We start from the raw sequence: 18,057 nt of genomic DNA, 5'->3' as shown, positions 1-18,057 counted from the left end.
CAACGATCAACGATAAGGTGAATATTTTTGATCGTTAACACTCGCTCGGAGCTGTTACACACAATGACGTCACTAACAACGCCGGATGTGCGTCACGGAATCCGTGTCCCCGGCGATATATCGTTAGATACGTCGTTGCGTGTAACGGGGCCTTTAGTCCAGTGTGTTATGGAGACGTAAAGAAGAGGCTGGGGCGCCCCTACCTTATACTGCAACTGTCGGGACCTGTGGGAAAGCAGTTGCGGCAGGAGGGCAAGTGGGTCCATCCGTCTGTGAGCCGAGCTGAACGATCAACCACCATGCTGGGTGAGTGGGTCAGAAGCGGGAGTATAAGTCACCCAATTACAGCCATCCCTGTAGAGCCGGTCGGTTACAGAAGCAAATGTTTATGAAGGATGATAATGATGACGTCTCTGTCCTATGAAAATGGAAAGTAAATCTAAAGCATCTGTTCAGTAAAATCGTTCAAGTGTTACCTGGTAGTCGTCTGCTTACTGAGCGCACGGGGCATGAGGCCCATGGAAGTGTACAGGAGCCAGAGATGCAGACTGAATAAATGAAAGCACAGCAGTCAGCAGGTACCACCTCTACACTACCTAACACCCACTCCACTCTGCCCCCTGTGTCTGTACTGTGCCGGGGTGGGTTGAGGACCGTCACAACCTTCACCCATGACTGCCCCTTTTCGGCATTTTACATCAGCAAGGAGAAAATTTTGAGGCAGCTAGACACAAAAAAATATACAAACTTACTTTCATTCAGCCAATCAGCAAGTAATGTTTCATATTTAATATTCCAGAGGAGCATTGCAGGGCCTGTAATTCTCCTGATACTGGCTTAGAACTCTCCACAAGGAAAGATATTACCTCTTAAGGCCCAGTCACATACAACGACTTGCCAGCGATCCTGAAAACGATACGACCTGATAAGGATCGTTGGTAAGTCGCTGGTGAGATGTCACACAGTCAGACCTTACCAACGACGCAGTAACGATCAGCGACCTGTATAACGATCTCGGCGGGCATTGGGACCATGTTAGGAGGTCGTTTGTAGGTGTCAAACACAGCGATGCGTCCTGCCCAGCAGGACATCACCTTTGTAGAAAATGGTCTGGACCATTCGGCAACGACTAGCGATCTCAGAGCAGGGGCCTGATCGTTGGTAGGTGTCATACAGTACATAACGAGATTGCTGACGAGATCGTTGTTGCATCACAGACACGGTGGCTCAGCAACGATCTCGTTAGTGATCTTGTTGTGTGTGATGGAACCTTAAGACTTACATTAGAGGGCTTTTATCCAGGCAAATCAGATCTTTTGCTTTGCACCAATGAGTTGCAAACACCCCAAACCATTTGTTTGCAAATAGAGTGTCTAATTTGATCTTATTATAAGTAATGTGACAAGGCACTTAGAGGGTCAATACTTACTTTTAGCCAATAGGTGACTCTAGAGACAGGTCCTGTTCCTCTATTGTGGTACCCCTGAGGCTTCAGTCACCACTGAGGTACTGCACCTCAGCCAGAGGTGTGGTATTCCATCCTGTGTAAGGATGAGGTCTACACTGGTTCACACAAAGCACGACACCCAGTCTCAGAAACACCTCATCAGACATGGCAAGGGCGTGATTATACCTGAATCCAGGCTAGGGGGTGGAGTCTTAGGAGTCAGAACACAATAGTACAAGTGGGAACACAGTGCAGAGTGTGGAGAAGAGAAAGAGGAGCAGTAGAGGAGCTAAGTCCCGCGGCCTGGAGCAGGTACCGCTCGGCCCGAGCGCAAACAGAAGGGGTTCTATAGACCATGGGAGCATCATAACCTCTCGTGGCCTTGTTCCACATATAATCTATGGGTAGAAGGACTTGGTCGCAAGTTGCAACACGATAACTGGTCTCTAGGCTAGAGGACAAGAACCTATGGGCTCTGCTAGCAAAACCAGTGGTTGAGGTGACTTCAAGCACCGCAGGCACACACCGCACACAAATTCGCTGGAAGGTAACCAAAAGGACCAAGGGATAGAGCTTTACACCACCCCAACAGGGTCCACAGGCACTGTCACAGGGTTCAGTGAGCAAGGGCGCAAGGCAGGAGAGCAAAGGAAGCGCAGAGACGACCAGGTAAGAGACAATTAATAAAGGTGCACCGGACTCGACCTCCGAACTACCCGGGATCGGCTGGAGCCCATCACGGTGAATCCGGCACTCCCAAGGCAGTCCCTGACGTGTGTGTAACCTTGCAACTGGCTACAGTGAGTAAAAACATTGAGAATGCACATCTGTGTCGCTCCGTTATTCGCCTGCGCCCGCCATCATAGACTACTACTACCACCCCCATCTACCCTGGGGTCCAGCTCTGCCTGTGGAGAGCTATACCATCTAAGCTGCGTCACCATCTGCCCCAGAGGCCCCTCATCCCGCACTCCACTTGCCGCATACCACAGGTGGCGCGTCGCAAACTACCATCCCCAGCATCCATTCATCCACAAACCCTTTTTATTGACATCGCTGGGGTCATGGAACTGGGCCTTGCCACCACGGTGTCCCCGAAGCAGAGCCACCGTGGCCTGGTGACGAGTAATCCCCACGGCCCTGGCGCGGATGTGTCACTATGAAGAGGCATTTTCCATATTTAATTTTCCAGAGGAGCATCGCAGGGCCAGTATGTCTCCTTAGGCCAGCTTGGAACTCTCCAAAAGGCAAGACGTTACCTTTTAGATTCCCATCAGAGACCTCTCATCCAGACAAGCAGACATATTGCTTTCCACTGACAAGACAAGGGTCAATGTCATGGGTGTGTCATGGCTGGGTGACAGACAGTCATGTGGTTCATGGCAATAGAAGGTCATACCGTTTAGCTTTCTATTGTTCTTGCTGTTAGTATTCATTGTATTAAGTAGCTTTCTTGCTGGGCTTTCATCTCTTCCCTTTTAAGACCCAGCGGAGCCCTCCTTCCATCCAGCTGCTGATTATCAGTATTCTCCATGTGCTTAAATATGCCCATCTTCCCTGGACTTGTGCTGGTGATATTATTCAGTTTACTCTAGCTCTGGTTGCAAGGAGGTGGCTTGCACTCATCTGTGGTATCATTGCTGAAACTTGGGTGAATTTTTGAGTCATCTCTGGATAAGTAGTTCATGCATATCCCCCGTATTGTCCTCCTTGTTGTCTTCTTTAGTGTTTAGTGAGGTTGACAGAGAGCTCATCCCATCCATTCCCTATTTAGGGTCAAGCATTAGGAATACCTAGGGTCAAGTATACGGATCAGCGCATAGGTGCAGAACCTATCTAGGGTAGTGAGGGACCCCAGGGACCAGTGGTAGATTTGGTCAGGGGTCACCATCTCCCCCTTCCCTCGATACAGGGTTTCCCTTCCCTTTGCCATTTGCTTGGTACTTCCCCGTACCTAGCATGACAGACTGTTACGGATGGACCTACTGATATGGTAAAAGAAGAGAGTAAACCGATATCAGTGGTCAGGGTCCACCGAGCAGTGGTGGTGAACTGCAGCTGATAGAATAAGGGTCTACTGATATTCAACAAAGCCCCAGGTAATAATATACGCCTGTGTTACAGGTCACACAAGTGTTAACAGTCTCTGTGTTCTAGGCTACACAGAAGCTGTAGCATAATATAGCTGGAGCCTGTTAACTCACAGGACCCGAAGCGAGTAATTATATATAAAGGAAAGGACCCTGTTAACTCACAGGACCAGATATGGCGCTATGCTCTCCTGTGACTTCACAGAAGTTAATATATGTTGCATCTGTCGCGGGCGGAGGAGGGGACGCTGCGCTCTCCCACTGCTCGGGTCCGGCTGCCGCTGCTGCTGCGGACGCTGCTGCTGCTCGGTGGTGGCTCGAGCGGTGGGCCGGATCCCGGGGACTCGAGCGGCGCTCCTCGCCAGTGAGTGAAAAGGGGGATGATTGGTTGTGGGGGTTTTGATTATGGATATTGTCCGTGACGCCACCCACGGTTGTGGTGATTTTGGTGACACCACCGCTGCTCTGAATGGGGATCCCGGGAGCGGTGACAGGGAGCAGCTTTGATGTTAGTTCTCCCTTCCGTGGGTAGGGGGTTGGTTGTCCCGGGGCCCGGTGATGGGGTAGGGCTGGATGGCAGGCGGGTTGTGGGGCCTGGTTAGGTGCAGGGTCGCAGGGGCAGCGCTGTGCCGTACGGCACGGGGGTACTCACTCAGCCTGAGACGATGACACAGTTCTCGGTAAAACACACGGCTGGATGGACGGGTCCCCCAGACGGCTGCGGTTGTTTCTTCCCCGTAGGTTAGTGATGACTGTCTCTCCCTGCACCTATGTTCTATGTTGATTCCGATGGGTTCCCACCGGTAACCCGCTCCCCGACTTGGATGTGGGCCGGAGGAGCCCCTTTTGCCCGCAGGCGCTGGCCCTGGGAAACGGTTGCCCTTGGCGGTGGAGGTGTCTCCCCTTCACGGTTGGACTGTTGCCTTCTGTCTGGACTTGACTGTTTGGAAACCCAGGAGGTCCCCTTCACTAACGGATTCGGCAAATTCACGGTGACTCCTAGCCTTGCCGGGGTCCGAAAAGCCCCTGCCAATGGTGCTGGCTTCTCCTTGTGTACCGGTCCAGTATCGCCGGGCCACCGCCCGTCCACGGTCCTTACGGCAAACTCCGATAGGCCACTCCTGCAGATGGTCACCACCGTCTGCCAACCTTGCTGCTCCGTCCGGGCCACACACCCGGACTCACTTCAATCTGCTCTCTTGCCACTTCACTACTCCTCACTTTCCCTCCTTCCACTTTCACTGTCCAAACTCAACTCCTCACTCCTTCACTTCCCTAGCTTAACTGCACTTCCTTTTCCTGCCTCCAGGACTGTGAACTCCTCGGTGGGCGGAGACCAACCGCCTGGCTCCACCCCCTGGTGTGGACATCAGCCCCTGGAGGAGGCAACAAGGGTTTTGTGTCTGGCTTAGATGTGCCTAACCGGGGTGTAGGGTGTGGTGGTGTAGTTACCTGTGGCCCCTGGCTTGTCCAGGGTGCCACACATTCCTATATATGGATAGGGATAGGCCTGCAGAACACAACCCGTATTCTGCTAGTATATGCTCTGGGTATATGCAGGAGTGAGCGTGTAGGGTACTGTTCCTATATCGGGATGCATTAGGCTGTAACCAGTTAACCACCGGTACCTTAGCGGCACAACCCCGATATCTATGGAACCCTGCCTAGCCGGCTTCTGACCCTAACTCGGTCTAGATGTGACCGCAACGCCTCACCCTAACCTGCCTCTTGACCCTCAATCAGTCCGGTTGGACCTCGCCGCATATCCTTACCTAAGATAGCTGTATGCTGCTGAATGCACAAAGACGAGTGTGCACTTCCATGTGGGCGTCACGGCTTTATCACCTCTGTACCACCCACAAGATGGAGGAACCACATGTAGCCAGCCCCTTTAGCCAATGAGAGCCTTACATATCACTGATGATGTCACTGTGGCCAATAAGAACGTGCCACATCACTGATAATGTCACCGGCCAATAGGAATGTCCACATCACCGATGATGTCACGGTGCCCAATGGGAACGTGCCACATCACTGATGATGTCACGGTGGCCAATAGGAACGTGCCACGTCACTGACATGCTCAGATAGTGTCAAAAGACCCATAGGAATCCCGCACATGCTCAGTAGGCCCTTTTTGACACTGTCAGAATTCCAAAAAGTCCTGGTCACCATCCGTGGCTCAGGAGATCAGGCCGAGTGACCTCGGGTATGGGAAGGAACAGCTCCAGAAGACAAACGAGGAGCCCCCGTACCCCGTTTCATGACACAGACAAACAACTTGAAACACTTCTCTGAAAAGAGTGTCTGGTTTGGATTTTATCCTAAATCATGTGGCAGGCTCATCATTTACTGAATGAAAATATAAACACAACACTTTTGTTTTTCCTCTCATTTTTATGAGCTGAACTGAAAAGATATACTTTTTTCTATGTACACAAAAGGCCTTTTTCTCTCAAATATTGTTCACAAATGTGTATAAATCTGTGTTAGGCCCCTTTCACACGTCAGTGATTCTGGGACGTTTGTGCTTTTTTTTAAACGTACCAGAATCACTGACATACGCAGACCCATTATAATGAATGGGTCTGCTCACACGTCAGTGATTTGTCACTGCACGTGTCTCCGTGCAGCGTACCCGCGTGTGCGTGATTGCTGCACGGAGACATGTCCATTTTTTTCTGGCATCACTGATGTTCCACGGACCACGCAGTGGTGTGGTCCGTGAAACACGTGCCAGAAAAAAACGTACTTTTAAAATAAAAAACATGTTAACTCACCCGGCATCCAGCGATGTCCTCTGCAGCCCGTTCTCCCTGCTCCTTCTGTGCTGGCAGATTACTGTCGCGCATATTCATTATGCGCGACACAGCCGACCCGGAAGCAGCTCCTGCAGGGGTCACCGCCGGCCGGATGCTGCGTCGCGGGAGGATTCAGCACCATGGAGAGCGGGAGCGCGCACAGGTGAGTGAATCTCTAAGTGCAATCACGGGCCACGGAGCCCGGATTGCACTTAGACAACCCACGTGTGCCGTGATTTTCGGCACACGCAGGGACATGTGCGTGTTTTACACACCAGTGAAAAACGTCACTGTTTTTCACTGACGTGTGAAACGGGCCTTAGAGAGTTCTTTTTTGCAGAGATAATTCATCCACCTCACACGTGTGGCAAATCAAGATGCTGAGTAGACAGCAGGATTATTGCACAGGTGTGCCTTAGGCTGGCCACAATAAAAAAAACCCTCTAAAATGTGTAGTTTTGTCACACAGCACAATGCCACAGATGTTGCAAGTTTTGAGGGAGTGTACAATTGTCATGCCGACTGCAGGAATATCCACCAGAACTGTTCCCTGTAAATTGAATGATCATTTCTCTACCATAAGGCGTCTCCAAAGGTGTTTTAGAGAATTTGGCAGTACATCCAACCGGCCTCACAACCGCAGATGATGTGTCCAGCATCTTCTCCTCCAAGATCGTCTGGACCAGCCTGGTGCAAAAATTGGTTTGCACAATTAAAACATTTCTGCACAAACTGTCAGAAACCATCTCAGGGAGGCTCATCTGCTGCTCGTAGTTCTCATCGGAATCTCCACCTGACTGCAGTTTGTTGTTGTATCCGACTTAAGTGAACAAATGCTCACAATCAGTGGTGTCTGGCAAGTTGGAGAGGTGCTCTCTTTACAAATGAATCCCAGTTTTCACTGTACAGAGCAGATAGCAGACTGACAAATGGGGGTCACACCAGAAAGTGACTGGTTTTCTGACCTCCTGGAGCTCCTCAATGCTGTAAAACTGAACATTTCAGAGTGGCCTTTATTGTGGCCAGCCTAAGGCAACACCTGTGCAATAATCAAGCTCTCTAATCAGCATCTTGATATGCCACAGCTGTGAGGTGGATGGATTATCTCGCATAGAAGAAGTGCTCACTAATACAGATTTAGACAAAATTGTGAACAATATTTGAGAAAAAAAGGCATTCTGTGCACATAGAAGTGTTAGGGTACGTGCCCATGAACCGGACACGTTGCGTCCTGGGTGCAGCATGTCTTCTCTTGTGGGACCACGGCTGCTATCCACAGGAGACTGCAGCTGCCTGTGCTCACGATCAGGGTTCAGACCGCTTTGGTCTTTCTCTTTGTTCTACGTGCGGAGAACACTCACAGATCCGCAGCAATAAGTTGACCTGCTGCTGCTTGGGAATGTCAGTTTATGGAAAAACAAGCATTGTGGGCAGGGAATTTCTATAAATCCCATCCACTGTGCTTATACTGTACAACTCAGTGTTTTGGACGCAGCGAGAACACTCTGTGTCCAAATCGCTGCAAACACTGATCGTATGGACACACCCTGAGACCTTAAGCGGGCTTTACATGCTGCGACATCGTTAGCTGATGCTAACGATGGCGAGCGGGATACCACCCGCCCCTATCGTTATGCCGATATTTGGTGATCGCTGCCGCAGCGAACATTATCGCTACGGCAGCGTCACACACAGTTACCTGGTGTGCGTCGTCGCTGTGACTGCCGAACAATCCCTCCCTCAAGGGGGAGGGACGTTCGGCATCACAGCGACGTCACCGCGACGTCACTAAGCGGCCGGCCAATCAAAGCGGAGGGGCGGAGATGAGCGGGACGAACATCCCGCCCACCTCCTTCCTTCCTCATTGCTGGCGTGTGGCAGGTAAGGAGAGGTTCCTCGTTCCTGCGGCGTCAGACGTAGCGATGTGTGCTGCCGCAGGGACGAGGAACAACTTTGCCCACGCGACAGCAGTGATATTTGAGAATGGACCCCCATGTCAACGAGGAGCGATTTTGGACGTTTTTGCAAGGAGTCACACACAACGAGATCGCTGCAGCGGCCGGATGTGCGTCACAAAATCCGTGACCCCAACGAGATCGCTGTAGCGATCTCGTAGCGTGTAAAGCCCGCTTTAGAGTTCAGCTCATTAAAAATAGGAGCAAAAACAAAAGTGTTACATTTATATTTTTGTTCAGTATAGATCGATATTGACTTTTAATACATGGCACAACAGTTCAAGTCCTCTAAAGGCAATTTCCAAATTTAATTTCCAAGAGAAGAGTTGAAATTATGCATGGCGTATAATTCTCCTTACATCAGCTTAGAGAGCTATTACCCCTTGTAGCTGCAATCAAAGGCACTTGGAAAATAGATATAAATTAGTTGTGATATTCAAGTTTGGAGAAAAAGGAGCTGATAAATCGGAAATAGAAAACTAAGCTAGAACAGACATTATATAAACGTCAGATAAGGAGGACACGGTGATCACAGCATCTTCAGTTATTTTAAGCTGCAAACCCTTTTTTATTTTTATGACTCCTATAAGGTATTCCTCCTTAGGTATTAAATCTCCCAGGAACGCTACTCACTTGGAATTCACAAATGAACATCACAGACTGTCAGACTTTATGTACAGGGAAAGAACCGAGATTGCAATTCATTCAAAGTGAAATGAGAGGAAAAATGAACATGATTGAAAATCTGCGAAGCATAAAAGCAGCATGGTCAGGGTATGTGATCAGAACAGCCATGTGCCTAATGCAGTCAGTGCATCTAACTAGCTGGAGAATTTAGAAATGGCTTAAATTACTGTGGAAATAGTGCCACCTAGTGGTGGCAGGCGAAATTACATTTTCATTAATATTTATAAAATGTAACAGGCTAAAATGTTGTGCTAATAGAGTAAAGGCCCTGTCACACACAGAGATAAATCTTTAACAGATCTGTGGTTGTAGTTAAATTGTGGACAATCAGTGCCAGGTTTGTGGCTGTGTACAAATGGAACAATATGTCCATGATTTCACTGCAACCACAGATCTGCCAAAGATTTATCTCTGTGTGTAAAGTGGCCTTTAAGATTTTTAGGATACAATCTTTTGTATATGTTGCCTTATTTCATTATTGTTTTGTGCCCAATTTTACACCAAGTACAAAAAAATGCAAGAACCATGTTTCCAAGGCAGTCGTATAGTGCCAGAAGATTTCTTGGGTTATATTAATTTGTAATCTTTTTAAATGTTGAACATTTGTACTACCATATTTTTTAGTTTATAAGACGCCCCGGATTACAAGACGTAGCCCAAATTTAAAGGAGGAAAATTGAAAAAAATAATTTTTAATGTTAAAATGAGGGTCCGTCTTATAATCCTAATGTGTATTAATCCTAATGCTTACCAGGGGGGAGCGACGGTGGTGGAGCGGCTCAGGAAGGTCACAGGAAGCAGTGTTAGGGTTAGGAGAGGGTCTTGCGTCTCATGAGGGTCATTGGATGGAGGGTTAGCAATACTGCATCCTCAGGGGTGTCGCGGTGGGTGCCATTGATCTCTCGACATGCTGCAGGGGTGTCACTGCTTTGGAGCGACTCAGAAGGGTCACAGGATAGAGTGTCGGGGTGTCACTACGGCGGCGGGCGCCTCATCGGGCTTCATTGAATCGCCTGCGGTTGACGCGATGGACTTCAAGAAAATGGCCGCGTAGGCAGCGCATGCGCAGAAAGGCTTCTGCGGCTATTTTCTTGAAGTCCATTACATCAATCTGCGCACTCGCCGCCTCTGCAGCCATTTTATTGAATTTCCTTGCATTAACTGCGGGCAATTCAAAAGAGCCCACAGTCAGACCGCTGTTCCACATTCACACCTTACATAAAGCTTATGAGCCTTCTCACTGTGGGGCTGGACTAGGGTAGGCAGGGAGTTTGCCATCACGAAGCATGAGAATGTCCCAGTCACTAGGACAACCACCTGGGGGGCGGGTTCCACTTGAGGTAGAAATAGGAGCAAACTCTTACAATCACTAATCAGTCTATCTGGGACATCAGTTCTGGGACACGACACCAGCACCACTTTCTTCTCTTCACGGGGCCTGGGGCTTGGAGCGGAGCGCTCAGCCCAGGTTCCTCCTGGCAGATAGGGCAACTCTAGAAAAGGACTTTCTTCTTGTTTCAAACACCTGTGACTTCTTTTAACTTATCCGGGGTTGATGGGGCCCATCACAGCAAGTGACCAGTACTATCCGGGCGAGCGGCACAAATAGTGAGTAAAGACACCTGGAACTGCAGCCACTGACTCGGACTCTTGATTACCGGCACCTCGCGCCTCGGCGCCAAAGACCATCACTACTCTCCCCTCATCATCCTCCCCAAGGCCTGCTCCACCTGTGGGGATCGATACCATCTCTGGTCTGGCTGCTACTACCATCTGCCCCAGAGGACAGAGACAGCAGCAGCGGCTAAATCCCTGGCCGCATACCACAGGTGGCGTCACGATCCTACTACTACCCCCACCATTTTCCCTCCTTATTGGTGTACACCTCGGGACACGAAGTCGGGCAGGCCACTGCGACATCCCAGATCATCACACCAGCCCGGTGATGAGTAATTCAGGCAGGCGACACACCGTGCCTGACACCCCCTGCCCCCTAGGTGCACACATTCCCATTTAACCTCCAGTATTTGGGGAAAAAAGGTGACTTACAATCAAAGTAAAACACGGGACTTCATTGTCAGTCATAAAAAGAATGCCCTGGCGTTAGAAAAGGTATAAAGAAAGGTATAAAAAAAGCCACTAGACTGGTAAGAGGCATGGAGGATCTGTCTTATAAGGAAAAATTTACAAAATTACATTTATTTAGTTAACAAGAGACACTTAAGGGCAAACATGATTAACTTGCAAAATTAAATAAATGGCATATTCAAAAAGCATTATCAAAATCTATTTCATGAAGACAGCTTCAATCTCCAGAAGAACAATTCATAAAGTAACTGTGGCACTTCTACAGTTGGTGGTGCACGAGTCAGATCCAAACCCGTAATGTGAAGACAATGATACTTGGCACTCCATGGAGTTCCAATTATCATTGTCTTCAATCTCCAGGGGAGACATTGCTAGACCCTACAAATAAGGTGGTAAAGCCAATTTCATAATTCTTACTTGGTAATACATATCTGGTAGTGTGTACTATAAATTAGACCAAGATGCATTCAAGTGATCCTCAAAGATCCCTATTACTCATCATAGAAATGCAACAAGTTCCCCTATTGTCTGCAGAGAGATAATGTGAACACTTGCAGCTTTCTCCATTAAACCAAAATTTCAAAGAATTCCAAAATTAGGCATTTTTTTTAAAAAAAAAAAAAACAACTTATGTGGCCACATTTTAACTGTAAAGACCAAATAATTGATATAAAAGGGAAAATATGAGATCCGAAGTTCCTCTGGGTCTACTCTTTAAACTAGTTGGGAATAGGGAATACATAGCCTCAAAATAAGATATATTATTTTATGTTTCACTTAGTTACAATTTCAGGGCAAATTAAAAGAAGTGTGTATGTATTCTGGGGTAAACAGTATTTTTTAAAGGGGCATTTATTAAATACATTAAGGTCCATCACAAATGCGTAAAATTTGTTCCTATTGTTATGGACTTAAATTTTTTTAAAGGGTTGTCCGCTACTCGGACAATCCCTTCTCAGTCACCATGTTTGTCCCTGTTAAAATAACAATGCTTAAACTCACCTCCAGTGCTGGTGCCATTCCAGCTTTGGTGGCACTTGCTCTCCCGGGGCTCATCTGACATTATTATATCACGTGAGTCCTGTGCCCAATCAGCATTGGCTTCACTTTCTCCGACTTTGGACGAGTTGAACATCAAGAGGAAACCAGAGCTGTAACTGGCCTCTCACTTAAGCTGGGTTTACACGCTGCAACATCGCAAAGGACATCGCTGTAACGTCACCGGTTTGGTGACGCAATAGCGATCTCCATAAGTCTCTGCTAAGTCTCTGGTGAGCGTTCAACCCGGCAAACCTGGCCAACAACTTACCAGCGATCCGGACCTGCAGAGCGACCTAGCTGGTTGTTGGGGACGTTGATAAGCAGCCTTTTGAAAGGGAAGTTGCTAACAAAGTCGCTGAAAAGGATTCACACACTGAAACTTCATGCTGCACAGCGGGAAACAAAGGACCTAGGAATGGTCCTGAACGACTTGTAGTGATCAGCAACTTCCAGCAACTTCACAGCAGGGGCCAGGTCGCTGATAGGTTTCACACACTGCAACATCGCAAACAACATCGCTATTGCGTCACAAAACCGGTGACGTTACAGCGATGTCGTTTGAGATGTTGCAGTGTGTAAACCCAGCTTAACTCTTGATGTTTGATATGTCCGAACAATGGCATGTGAGTCATGGGGGAACAAGAACTGACACTGCTGGAACAGTGCCTACACTGGACGCGAGTATTAGTATTTTTATTTTAAAGGGGGTAAACATGGTTAAAATACAAATGGAACAACCCCTTTCATAAATGTTATATATTTTTGCATAGAGATTAGGAGTAATATCCTTACAATAGTCCTGAAGGTCTAAAATGTGAATAATGCGTAACGTATTTTTTTGTTCTCAAAAGTTAATTTTGATAATCAATATGATTGAGAGAGGGTGTAGCTTTAACTATAAATGTAGCTAAAAAAATATTTCATTATATGGTCATTATTGTGTATCATTTAGAACACTCATATGCACACTCAGCTAAGAAAGGCGCTGATGTTGGCGGCTCCATTTCCTTCATAGGCCCAGTCTCAGTTATTCTGCACCAGGCTCTCTCTCCACCAAAAAGACACAAATTACATTGCTTTGTAACTATACTTTGCAACAATCAATGTAAAAATCAGATAAAATACAACTTTACCACATCTATCATTTGAGCAGAATACACCTGACCCGTAATTATGTTATTTTAGGCCTGCTGAGACCAATAGTATTACAAGAGATCATCGCCAATAATACCATCACAACTTTCAACCTAAAATGTCCTTTCTAAATATCTAGTTTTACACCCTAATCAGTTTTGTAATTAGCTTTATGATATAATACCCTACACTACTCCTTCTCCTGCTAATCCCTAAATGTGTTTTTACTTCACTTCCTGTGACACTTCATTTGACAGAGTCTCCAACGAGACTTCACAGAAAACAGGGGCTGCAATCACTTTTCCGCAGTGTCTATCACTCCTCCTGGAACAGGATGTCATCAGAGGGCAGATCTATTGTTACTTATTATAGTTTCTTTCATTGCCAACTTGTGAAGATGTCCTGGTTCATGAGGCTGATAAAAACTGTGGGAGAGGTAAGTGCAGCGCTGCCACTCTGCTTCTGTTCTAGCCACTGCTACTTCTGTCAAAAAAGATGTTGTCAAGGGGCAGAGATAGTAGTTGGGAGTGACACCAGTGCTGTCCACAGCTTTTATCATAAATTGTCATCAGGGTAGCTGTGGTAAAAGCTTTGCAAGTGACACCACCATCCCATGATGATGCATTTGATGGAGGCAATAGAGGCTGTGAGGCGGCACTGGTGTCACTCAACTTACTTCTATCTTCCCCATTACAACGTGTTGTTTCACAGAAGCTTTTGTGGCAAAGACAGAAACAAAATGCCGGTGCTGCACTCACCTCTCACACTGCTAAACTAGCACAATTTAATAAGTAACTGCAGAGCCACCCCCAATGATGTCTTGTTCAAGGGTAGTGATAGACACTATGGGGAAGTGAGTGCAGCCCTAGCCTCCTGTGATGTCCCATTTGAGACTCCTCTCATTCTCATACAAAACATCACAGAAAGTGAAGGTAGAAAAACACACTTAGGGATTAGCAGGTTAGGGAGATTTGTATGGTATTATATAAAGCTAATTACAAAAGTGGTTAGGGTGAAAAATAAATATTTAGAAATTGCACCTTTAAAGTACAATTGGACATAGAACAGCACTGCAGGACAGGTGACTTCCAATAAGGTTTTTAATCTATAAAGATAGAAGGGTTAAAAACATAAAACTAAAACACACGTGGCAAGCCAGCCTCTACTGAGGCTGGGTTTTGCCTATCGGTTTGGCTAGCACACTCTAAGGCCTAAAGTGATGGTGACATTTGGGGTACTGTCATTGGTGCTTCATATCACACGTTTCATATTTGACCTAAAACTTTTTCATATTTTCATGCAAGTCCTAAAAAATAAAGTGAATGAAATAAAACAAATATTAAACTTTGTCATTCTTTAAATGATGAAATTCTATATAATATATCTGTGGGTGACAAAAATATGTCAACCTTTGCTTTCAGTATCTGGTGCGATGGTTACACTTTAAGGGATCCCATTTGAACCTCTAATGCATCTAGAATTGTCCATTATGAGGAGCTTCTTAACAACAATACTTATCAGATAGTTCATAAATCAGAACAGGGGTAATCTAGATTACTATTTCACAAAGGCAACTAAACCCCTAAAGCAAAGACCTATAAATAAAACTTAACTTTTATTCAACAGTGCACTGTACACACATTTAAAGTGCATCAGTCACCAGGATTTTTGTATATAACGTAAAGCCAGTGCTATACTGGCACTATCAGGCTGATTCTCTACATACCTTTAGTGGTCAGCTCGGATGTTTAGGTTTTGAAATCCAAGACAGTAAAGTTTATAGAATGAGCTGCTCGTGGAGTGACAGCAGCTGAGGACCAGATAATATATTCATAGTTATTAGTGATGAGCGAGTATGCTTGTTACTACTCGGTACTCGCACGAGTATCACTGTACTCGGGCTACTCGGCGGGGACCGAGTAATCTCGCAATACTCGTGCTGTACTCGTGGTCTTCATGTTGGCGCTCTTTTTAGAGCCAGCCCTTATGCAGGGATTGGCTGGCAGACCACTGCAATGCCACAGCCCTGTTGTGGAATTGCAGTGATTGGCCGGCCCTCACAGCATGACCGTGCCTTTAGCCCGACACTTCCCCGCTCGGCTACGGCCCCTCCCGCACTCCACTCCGCGTGTATATATATATATGCACGCTTACACACACACGCACGTTTTTTTTTTTAATTTACAGTTTTATGGTTTCTACATGCTGCCGGTGGTCATTTCAGAATAATACTCGGGTCCCCCATAGGATAACATTGGGCTCGGTGCTCGGGCCGAGTACACGAGTATCTTGGGATGCTCGGCCCGAGCCTCGAGCACCCGAGCTTTTTAGTACTCGCTCATCACTAATAGTTATCCACTCCCCCTGTTAGAATTAGCATAAGTATTCTACAAACAATTCACTTTGTCTCTTGCATGACCTCTGCAACGTCATACCCATGTAACCAGAAGGGGCGGGGACTCAGCCAACAAAGCTGGATACCAGGTCACATGGGTATAACCTCACACAGGTCCTGCAAGAGACAAAATGAATCATTTGTATAATATTTATGCTAATTTATTTTTAAGAACACTTAGTGCACAAACAGCTCATCTAATCCCTTTATGGATCAAAAAAGAGCCTCACATGTTTCCCTGATGAAGCCTGTATAGGTGAAACATGTTGGGGAGGCTTTACCTTTAGGATTTTAATAGCTAGTGCTAGGATAGCGTTTACTAAAATGGCGGCTGACGAGGGAGACTATGCAACCATTAAATAGTCACAGTAGGAGAGATAAGATTGTGTATCTCCATAAAGGTATTAGATGACCTGTTCCTGCACTAGGTGTTTTTAAATGTGTTGTTTTGCCAAATTTTTAACACTAAGGTTCAGATACGACTTTAAAGAAGGCAATTAGGTAATTTTTTTTATAAAAGTTAATATGAAATACAAACGTAAAGGAAAAGTATGATATTGCGTCCACTTTTGTATATTCAACATACAAAGGTTAAATACTTACATCACCAAGGAGCTTTTGAACATCAGCTGTCTGGAATATCAGTCAGAGAAGCACAATAAAGACAGAGAAACTCCTGGAAATCCCAACACTGACCGGATGTCTCACGGTGCAGGTACATGAGCTTCTGTTTTTGCTATATTTCATCTGATCTTAAATAGTGGCTTGCACAAATATTACAAGCCTTAAGGCCCCGTCACACACATAGATAAATCTTTGGCAGATCTGTGGTTGCAGTGAAATCATGGACACATTGTTCCATTTGTACACAGCCACAAACCTGGCACTGATTGTCCACAATTTCACTGCAACCACAGATCTGCTGCAGATTTATCTCTGTGTGTGACAGGGCATTTAACGTCAATGTGTTGTATGTCTCACTGACCCATGTCCTCTGGTGGCCAGCCTTTGAAAAAAGATGAGTTAAGCCTGCTTTACATGCTGCAATTTCTCGCGCGATTGCATTTGCGATCGCACCCGCCCCCATCGTTTGTGTGGCACGGGCAATTTCTTGCCCGTGCCGCACAAAGTCATAACCCCCCGTCACACGTACTTACCTTCCAAACGACCTCGCTGTGGGCAGCGAACATCCTCTTCCTGAAGGGGAAAGGACGTTCGGCGTCACAGCGACATCACACAGCGGCCGGCCAATAGAAGCGGAGGGGCGGAGATGAGCGGGACGTAAACATCCTGCCCACCTCCTCCCTTCCACATTGCCGGCGGGACGCAGGTAAGCTGCCGTTCATCGTTCCCGGGGTGTCACACGTAGTGATGTGTGCTGCCTCGGGAACAATGAATAACCGGACGTTCGATTCTTAGAAAATGAGCGACGTGTCAACGAGCAATGATAAGGTGAGTATTTTTGCTCCTTCACACTCGCTCGTAGCTGTCACACGCTACGATATGTCAAACGATGCCGGATGTGCGTCACTTACGACGTAACCCCAACGACATATCGTTTGATGTATCGTAGCGTGTAAAGGCCGCTTAAGACATACACCTCAAAATCTCAGACAAAGGGGCAATAAACCCACACTATTCAAATCTCCCAAGAATACACATCAGATATTTGAACTAAGTAAATTACAAAGTTTATCTGCCTATGTATATAAAGCAAACACAAAAATCTCAAGAATTCACAAGCTTTTTGTAACAATGATCCATTGTCTGGCTGAATCAACAATATGTTGTTAACTTAACATAATGTATGGACTGAAAAATAGCCATTTTTATATTTGCAATACAAGTGTGTACAGTGCACTTTACGTAATTATTTAACAATTGAATTAATAAAAGTTAAGTTTTATTTATAGGTCTTTAGTTTAGGGGTTTTGTTGCCTTTGGCAAATAGTAATTTGGACAACAATAGGCCCATATACTGTTTCTTGTACAGGGTCCCTTTTTTATCTGTGTCCCCCACCCCTGCATGGGACAATCCCTTTAAACACAATTTATAACAGAATACTTACTTATTATATGTAATAACACATTGTAAATAGATAGGAATACATATAAACCTATTGTATATTATATGGGATCTCTGGGGTATGACTAATTGGAAATACATTTCTTCTCAGCGTGTGTACACCCACAGCCCCTATAAACGATAACAATGGGTCTTCACAGAACTTTCTTAACAAACACTTTACCTGCTGACTCTTGTAATGGCTTTCAGATCTGGGAGATTGTGGATAAATTGACACCATTAGCGCTCGTGAGATTGTACATGATGTGCAGTATTATATCACAAAGCTCTTTTTATTCTTCAGGTTCATGTTTGATGCCAAAGTCTCATCCTGTGTCAGAATCCTGCACTGAA

The sequence above is a fragment of the Anomaloglossus baeobatrachus genome, chromosome 3 (genome assembly GCF_048569485.1).
Source record: "Anomaloglossus baeobatrachus isolate aAnoBae1 chromosome 3, aAnoBae1.hap1, whole genome shotgun sequence".
Taxonomy (NCBI): Eukaryota; Metazoa; Chordata; class Amphibia; order Anura; family Aromobatidae; genus Anomaloglossus; species Anomaloglossus baeobatrachus.
This window is presented reverse-complemented; position numbering follows the sequence as displayed.